Source organism: Haliaeetus leucocephalus, unplaced genomic scaffold (genome assembly GCF_000737465.1).
Source record: "Haliaeetus leucocephalus isolate CR32 unplaced genomic scaffold, Haliaeetus_leucocephalus-4.0 Scaffold196, whole genome shotgun sequence".
In the NCBI taxonomy this organism is placed as follows: Eukaryota; Metazoa; Chordata; class Aves; order Accipitriformes; family Accipitridae; genus Haliaeetus; species Haliaeetus leucocephalus.
Genome location: NW_010972632.1, coordinates 632,329 through 641,800, shown reverse-complemented (window position 1 = coordinate 641,800; position 9,472 = coordinate 632,329). Strand labels below are relative to the sequence as shown.

The 9,472-nt window shown below is 37.3% G+C and overlaps 1 protein-coding gene across 2 annotated transcripts in view; it reads right to left on the bottom strand.

The window, feature by feature from the left end:
• Nucleotides 1-9,472, bottom strand: part of ATF7IP (activating transcription factor 7 interacting protein) — a 112,212-nt gene that overhangs the window by 102,454 nt on the left and 286 nt on the right. Inside the window, exon 1 of one of the 2 annotated variants that reach the window (XM_010565847.1) lies at nucleotides 9,351-9,434. The exons of the other annotated variant lie outside the window; for it this stretch is intronic. The gene's annotated coding sequence lies outside the window, so the exon portion shown is untranslated. Of the gene's footprint in view, nucleotides 1-9,350; nucleotides 9,435-9,472 lie in introns of those variants that run through there. 2 annotated transcript variants of the gene reach the window in all.

Below are 9,472 nucleotides of genomic sequence, written 5' to 3'. Positions count from 1 at the left end.
GGGGGGGGGGCACGGGGGGGGGCAGAGGAATGGTTTCTTTGACAGGCAGGAAATGGTTAATGCACGGCTGCAACATTGCAGCTACTCAGAACACCACTGGTAAAGAGAAAACTAAAATAAACCAAAAACCACCGAGAGGCAGCCCTGCTAGGTCTGTGATCCAGGATTTGAATCACATACTTCAAATCCCTCCTGACTCCAGGCAGTTCAGAATCCATGTCACATATTAACAGCCACAGATACAGAGCCAGATCATGCATAGAACTGACATACATTAGGGAATACTTTTCAAGAGCAGGCTCATCTCACTCTTTAAAAAAAAAAAAAAAACAAAAAAGCCCCACCACAAACCTTAAAAAGCTTAAGAAACTGATCTATACCTTTTTACAGCAGCACCTATTTTGAACTATTGTGTAATATTAGTTGCCCAATAAAACAGTTTTACTTGGGGGGGGGGGGGGGGGGGAGGAAGTTCACTTTATAAATAAGGAAGCTAGCAAAAACCCCAAGAACACTCCAGAACTTCAGTGCCCACAGAAATCAAGTATCTCATCCCTTATGAATGATGCAGTACGTCATCTAAGTTTTTCAAAGAAGAGACATATCTAGAATCCCTTCAGCAATTTTGCTGGAATCTTCTTGTAACAATAAGTAGTTTGTTCCTAACAAACTGGTTTGGGAACCTATGGGGCCACAGAGGGGCTGTCAAGCAGATACACAATTTTAACACAAGCAGAACTAAATAGAATAGAGGTTCCTCTCTAACGTCTGTTCATTAACGCCCATCACACACTCTTGTCAAGGCAAGAGTGGATCAGTTCTGGAGGGAACTCCTCTATATCTGCCTCACTTCATCATGTACACCTCTTCTACAAAATCCAAATAGGGCTATTTTAAAACAAAATAACTGCAAGAGCACATGGGCAATCCTGAAGGAAATTAATGTTAAATTATTACTATCTACCAAAAAATAGTCTTTGTGATCCAAAATGAGCCCAACACAGTAAGTGCCCCCTCCGCAAATGCAAGAACATGCCCTCCATCTACTGCTTTTATGAAAATGTCTTAACTTATGTAACTGTGCATGTCTGTTGCCAGCTGTAGCTGGTTATTTCAGGACTGATTAATCATGCCAGCAGTAGCTGTCTGATGCACTCATCACCACCACAGTCAGTATTTCAAACTTAAAAAATGTTGAAATGCACCATCTAGTGAATAATGACAAAAGGAAAAGCATGATTTGCAATGCAAGAAAAAGCACATGCCACACATGTAAACAGCTACATTGACTATTATTGTATTTGATAATGCTGCACAGATTCAGAGGACTAAATTAAAATATGCTTGAAATTCAAATGCCCAAAAGACAAGCCTCTCAAAACCAAGTTTGTGAAGACTGGAGAACAACTTCATTACAATTAATTTAAAAGTACCCACTACGCTGAAGCTTTTCTTCAAAAAGACCTATTACTAAATCAAAAATCAAGTTTACAACAAATTCAAAAGAAACGTTTTCTACTAGCCAGTCATAACACCATGTTGCTTACTCTGAACTTCATATATAGAACACCTTCAGCTTACAGAGATTTACAACAACTTGCAATATTTCAAAATTCAAACTTTGGATTTCATTTGTATGACAAATATACATACATTTTGATTTCCACAGTAGCAATGTCTTAAATAGAAGAGAATTCTATGTTTAGCTCGCCTACAAAATTCCTACAGCAAAAGATGAATTCTGACCTCCAGTCCTGGAAGTTCAACAAAAACCTAGGCAGGTTCTAATCCAGAACCCAAGACCTGCACTTGTACAACACTGCATTCTCTGACATTTGGTCTTGGAGCTTGATATATGGAAACTCAGTGACTTCAATAGGTTTGAATAGGCATAACTACCTGGCAGAAAAATTTCAGAGAACACTTTCACTGAGCCAGAGAAAACAGAACCCATGTCACACTCAAGTTGCTGCAATCAATCATCTTATCTTGTCAGAAAGCTTCATGAACGTGCAGAGGTACTGATATGCTAATGCAGACACCTAGTTGCAAAAAATCTAGCTAAATGGTAAAAAACCACATGTATTTACTCAAGAGTTCACTTCAATATACTTTGGTTAACATACACAGGTGTGTTAATATGTTAAAAATATTAACAAACTAATTTTAAAATAAAACCCGATGCTTAATTAAACACAAAATTAGGAGTGAAATAACTCATCTGAGAATGCTTTGTAAACATTAAAGTGAACCTACACTAGCGTGGAATTCCTGTACTAGCGAGGGACTACAAATTCTTATTGCTACTTCGGGTGGCATCTATACAGGTTCTCTAAAAATAAAAAATAAGTAAGAAAATCAGGCATTTAAAAAAAGATTCAGAATGGAATTTAAACTTAGCCCATTATGTTTAGTTTTCTCTTAAATATGTAATGAAAACTCAAAACAACCTTAACTCTACCTTCTGCTGATGACATGCCAACACAATGCAGTATCATCTCAGCAAGTTCAATTATTCTAGTCGTAAGTTAAATTTTAAAAAAGAGCTTCCATTTTCCAACTGTCTCATAACATCAAACAAGAAACTCAAGAGAATGGTACCCTGTCATTTCTCTAATCGTTGCCCTCTATAACACCATCCCCCCCTCACCTCTTAAATATCATTACATAGAGTCAGACTTTATACTAGGGCTCCTACGCTGAAGAATCAAGGGGAGGCAGAAAATTCTGGACTTTCAGACAGGGTTTTATATCATTTCACATTACAAGGGCAGTAAAAAAGCAGCTAAAGCATAAATAATTTCTTTTCCTTAAATTATACGCTTAGAAACCAGTCTGCTACATATCATCCCCATTTCCTTGTGTACAAACCACATCTCATCTACTTTTCTCATTTATCCTCTTCTTTTGTTGTTCTTTTCTGTTTTGATGGGGTTTTGTATGGTAGTTAACATCAAGTGGACAAAACAGTTCTTACACTGATGAAATGAGAGACTACTACTGTTTGTATGCCTCTCAATTGAAGTCTCAATAGACCATCTACTGAAACCCTCCTCTATTCCTGTAGTTACACAGGCCAGCAGGCTGACTTCAAGAAACATCTCAACTCTCACTCAGCACTGCAAGAACTTCACAGATAAAAAAACTACTTAAACTACTAGGGAAAAGAAGGAGTCCATGATGATCATGAGACAAGGAACACTAGAGTGCAGAAAGTCAAAGTCTGCACAACATTTGAGGTCTTCCCATAATTCCAAGCCACTTGATGGTAGGACCAATGAAATAAATTTTCAGTGTATTGACTGAAATCAGCAAGCATGTATGTTTATGTGCTAGTTTGCTACCAAACAGATTTTGAAAGACTAAAAAAAATTAAAATGCAACAACTATTTTAAATGACCTTCTGGAAACTGCAGTAAGTTGGAGGCAAAGGTATAAGGAACTTTCTTTCGCATCAGGTTGTTGGGTTTTTTTACCATAACATTTCTTTACACTATTGTGAAATGGAGGATAACGCTTAGGATAGCACAAAATAACAGAGCAAATATACAGGTTATTTTAACAGCTAGCTGACACATCCACAGTCGTATCATTCATAAAACCTGTGCTTTGAGTATGTGAATTTACTTAAAGAGCATTTTCAGAAATTGGATCTAGAAGAGAAGAACGTTTTTCCTGTATTAAAAATATCCAAGTTGCACACAGCAAACAAGATCTACTAGTTTACCTAAATATCTTGGAAAATAAATTATTAAAAAAAGTGCTTTGTACACAGCCATCTAATTTACTAAGATCTCACATGATTTGTTGTTCATTCCCGGAAGAAATAAGAGCTGGTAACTCATGAGTACAGTTTTTAGTTATTTATAACATGTACAGCTCAAAAGAAAACATCTTAGAGGGCACAGGTTTTTTTGTTGTTGTTGTGTTGGTGGTTTTTTATTTGTTTGGTTTTTTTGTTTGTTTTTTCTAAGTTACTCATAAATCCCAAAGGAACATAAAGGGCATTTATACAATATACATACTTATACATAGTGTTCTGAATTCCTTCACAGTGATATGATGGAAGCTGACATAGAATGGAGGATCAGGCATTTATTTAATACCACATAGTTACCATTATGTCTTCAGCTACACCACCAAGGAATCATTAAAAAAAAAAAAAAAAAAAAAAAAAAAAAGGCGGGGGAAAGAATGGGGAGAGACAGACTTGCTCTTAAACACACTGGCCATTTTAAAAAGTAAACATCAGTGGTATTGAAGATAATCAGTGAGCAACACAACTAATGAAACCACATTTCCGGCACATTTATAAACACCGTCTTGCTACTTTTCATCAGAGTAACCTCAGGTTATCATTGGTGCCTTACCATGCTGGACAAGCAAGTACACATACACATCTAGTTTGAAGCTGCATGTTGATGGGACAGCCTCCATACTGCTTTGACAAGCAATACCTATGTCCTAACTGACAGCAAGTTATCCCCCCAAAACAATGTGTAACTGCCAAGTCCCTTGCTGGGGACAATGGTAGCCTCTCCTCACCCCAGCTGCTTGTTTTCACAAAATTTCTAGGAATTAATTATCTTTGATACTTACCACTCTGTCAAATTCCTGAAAACCAACATGTCTTTCAAGAACTACTAAGGATAGAACATCTGACAAACAATTATCACATAAAATTGGACTACTATACTAGAACTGAGCAGGTTTCTGTTAAAACTTGTAGGGCTGTGGCACAATTAAACATTTTTGTCACATACCTGTTTTGCAATTTTCTGCTTAAGCAAAAAAAGATCATTTATATTTGTTAAACACATTTGTCTTATTAGTGGAATTCCTAAGTGCCATTTAATAACCCTATTTATGCGTTTTTTAAAGTTCATGTAGGCATTTATTTTTCACTAACAGCATTCCGGTTTTTGTTTAATACTAACACAGCCTCAAATGAAAACATAAAACACAAAGCCACATAAAACTCAAGTGTAGATTAAATTCTACTCTCAACTTTGTGATGTTTTTTTGCACATATATATGCACACAGTCAAGATAGAACAGAGATAAGTACTAGAACATTAACTAAAACCAGAATATGCAACTGAAGTAGAAGACAAAAAAAGCCCAACCAAACAAAACAGACTCCCATTTCTGAATCACCATTCAATTGTTTACACCCTGAAAAGCTAGAGAATGTATTGGGTTTGTTCAATCTTTACCATTCTAAAAAAAAAACCCAAAAACTAAACACATTCTGCAGATCCAGTTTCTGGATAACTAGTATCAGTACTTTGTATCTCCAAAATTGATCACACTCACTTTTATAGTCTGATCTGTAGGCTAATAATGAACTTTAATGATCAGATGCTTCCAGAGACTTAAACATTCTACATATGAGCTCAAGGATCGTCTGACACCCACTGCTACAGAAATGGAGCTGGGAGGGAGGGGGAAGTAACAAAAAACCCTACACAAACAAAAAAGGTAAGATACGTAAACATACTACAAATGATACACAAAATCTCTTCAAACAAATGAAAATTAAGATCCCACATAATCCAAAACTTTGCTTTTAAAAAGATAACCAGAACTCAAAGGCTGACAAAAATCTATGCTCCAGATACTCCTGACTGAAAATCTGAAAGATGGAAGACTTCACAGTTACCTTCTTTGGGATCAGTCGCTAGGCTTTAAAATCCAAACCAAAACTGAGCTACAAGAATTTTAAATATGAAGTATTACCCAATCCATACCTAAACTTTATTCAGAGATCAAGACATTCTTTAACTGACCAACAAGAGCAGCTGATTACAGAGACCATTTCAGAGAACAACCTAACTTTCTATCTGCTTCTTAATGAGCTGTCAAAAAAACCACCAAGTTTTTTGTTGCCCCCACACAACAGCCCTACCTTACTCTCCATTCTGTATTTGGATAAGTCAGGGCTGCTTGATGAACAGTTTCTTCCAGTATGGTGGAAACACGGGAGTGTTTTTTCATACAGTACAGCATATAGTTCAATGAGTATAACTGAAATACCAGAATTACAAGTATACTTCATGAAAACATCATTTGTGTTGGCCAGTTTATGAGATCCCAATTGTTTTGTATGTGTAGGTGAATTTCTCAAAGTAACGTCACATACTAAAGAGAAGAGTCCAGCCACAGATTAAACTGAAAAATATTAACAATCTTAGATTTCGCTGCATTTAAGAGAAATATTACATAAAAATATATTGCAGAGGAAAAAAAAAACCCACCAAAACCTCTATGTTCACATATCGTAATAGTTTTATATCTTGCAACTTATTTTCCTCATCTAATATCTCTTATGAAAACTGTGACGTACATCTGTGTCACTGCAGTAATTTCCAAAATAAATTCATAATATAAACATATAACTAGGCCACGATATAGAAAAACACCAGGTGGAGAGCAAATGGAAAAAATGCATTCACCTTGCAAACTATTTAAGTAAGAGCAACATACTAGTAAAGTATCTTTTGGCCTTACTATCTACATTTAATGAATAACCATGAGATTTTAGGCATAAATATAACTTCTGACAATAGGCCCAGATAAGCCTAATTAACGATTATACTATTAAAAGTATCTAGATGGGGAGAAATTTGATTTTTTTTTCTTGTTTTGGAAGGAAAATAGAGTATCTGGTTTAGTCAGCTACTTTTCATTGTGGAAATATTGTCTGTTTGTAACAGAAAAAAATGCCTTTTCCCCAAAATCATGAACACAATGAAAATGAGGATTTAGTTACTAATTAGGAATCAGTTACTAAAATAGGATTTTTAAAATTGTTTAACATGTAAACTGTTTTTGTTTGCAACAGATTCGGTAAAATCAGTATTTAAAATTAAACTATTTTTACTCATAGATTGTTCAGTCTCTTGGCTAGCAAGATCACTTCCCATGCTAGGAGGAAAGCGTACGTCTATGTTATACCACGTTTCCTGAAGGAGCTTTTACAGGAAAACTAACACACTACAGTTAATGTTGATCTTCTAAATATGCAAAATGGGCATAACAATACAAGCTAAAGCAAGAGGTATGAGCAAATACAGCAGAGTGTGCCATGTATGTGTATCTGTTGGGATTAGCATCTTCTTGAAAACAGACTTTGTAATGGACAGGAAATGAGAATTAAGAGGTCCCTCAATAAGATCATCAAAATGAGTGTTTCAATTGATGTATATAATTATCGTATCCTATGAATCAATTCTGTTATGAGTTTCAAGCCTACACAACATTCAAGATAGTCTTGTTAAATTAACTCATACAGCAAAATACAACACTGTTCCACATTATCACAGGAAGCATCAGTTCAGCACTGCTACACCTGGTAGCAAGGTTGCAACTGATAAAAAGCCTTTTACTCCAAGCAACGTAGTAAGTCTACTAAACTAAGAGCATAACAATGAGACCACAAAGATCTCTTGAGAATTCTTTTAAAAAGAACACACAATGAGCAGCTACTTATAAACAGTGACAAAAAAAAGTTTTTCTGTATTTTAATTATTTAGCATTTATCGAAAAGATGTATTCCTATCCAAAATTATTAGTACAATTCCTGTCTGGATTATACGTACATAGGAGCTTGATTTGATATTTCTGGGTCATACAAAACAATAAGGTAACTGCCAAACTTGAGGAATAAATAGTGGGTGTAATTGCCATGATTCATGAATTGCACAAGTCCTCATGCAATCATTAGTGAATTCATTTTATGATGGGCCTGACAACTACCATTAGCCCCATTTCAGAGCTCTGTAAACTGAGAAGTTACCTACCCAAGATCACATATCAAATAGCAGTGTTTTTTGTGTTTGGTTTTTTCCCCTCCAAAGAATTCTTAATATTCGAGGTAATACTCTCCTTCATACCTTCCTGTAGGACTGCACAAACCAGTACCTAATCAGAAAAACATACTAGTTTCTTACACTGACATCTGCTGTTTGTGTACAGAGTTCATATTTAACATATTAATTTCAGATTTAAGCAGAAATTGAGCACATTCTTCACATTTTTATTTTTAAAAACGCAAATATAAGGTAAATATTAATAACTGCAATAATTGTAAATAGATCAAACTGGCATAACAGATAATGGCCCAAAATACATTTTAACTTAGAAAAGAGAGCCAAATAGCATGCGTGTAGAATATCCTGATCTTGCAGACGCAAATTTCAATAAATTTATTCATAATAATATTGTATTTGTTTGTATAATCTGGGATACTGACCAAACGTATTTATTTATTTCCGCCAACTCGCATGTTAAATAAGCTGTCTAGATGCACAAGTGTTATTTTTCTGTGACTGCATGAAGGCTGCAGTTTTAAGCTCATTGACTGTTGCCTAGAAGAGTTGAGCTGTTCGCCCCTTTATTTTAAGGGAATATTTCTCCATCAACAATTCCATCCAATTTTGCCATCCAACAAGTCTGTCTGTGTTAAGGGTCACACTGACATTACAATACATAGATTTATTTCAAGATTACTATTATGCAACAAAATATTCTAACGTAGGCATTTCCACTGGGTATCTGTCAAAGACTAGGAAATCTAATAAGAAGGATATACACCTGTTAAACAAAAAAACTGCTTGAGGACAACACTACACCTCTAACAGGCCCCAATGTCACGTCAGAACTAAAATGTGAAACGCTTAACCATGAATACAGTTTCAGTATTTTAAACGCTGAAGCTCAAACAAAACTGGAAGTTCAAATGTACCTTCTTTACGTGAATATACTACTTAATTAAACTGTTAACTTTTGCCATTTTGTTTGATGTGGGCCTCCACGACAACCTGGAGTAGCCGCTCCGGTCCTGTTTGCTGATGACATCACATGTATCATAAACAGGCATAGCTAGGCCTTTTTTTTTCTTCCACTGAAACACCCTCCTTTCTAGCAAATTAGCATGCCCATATGCTTCAGAAACTTCAATCTTAAGTTCATCAGCGCGCTTTTGAGCGCAATAACAAGAAAAACAGTCTTCTCCTTGTTGCTTCTACAGCCCATCCGCTGCAACGCTCCACATCCACGCCCGCCGTATTTGCGAGGCTACCCACCGGCCGCATACAGCGCCGCCCAGGCCGCGCCATCCCCAGTTGGAACAGAGCGTAAGGAGACGCTTTCGAGGCGCCAGACGCAGGGCTGTCCCACCCAAACACCCGGCAGGTGCGGTGCAGGAGGCGTCTCCGCCTCGCCTCACCTCACCTCGCCGACGCACGAGACAGAACGCAGTCGGACGACTGCCTGGCGTTGCCCAGCTCTCCGCGCCTTCGGAGCTCAGCGGAGCGCCCCAGCCGTGCCCTGCCCCACGCCAGACCTACCCGTGACCCGCAGCGGCCGCCGCAGGGATCCTTCCACACGCGGGGGGGCGGAGGAAGGCGCCGCCCCGCGCCCCGCTCCCCCCCTCCCGCCACCTCGGCGCGAAACCGACACCGCGCATGCC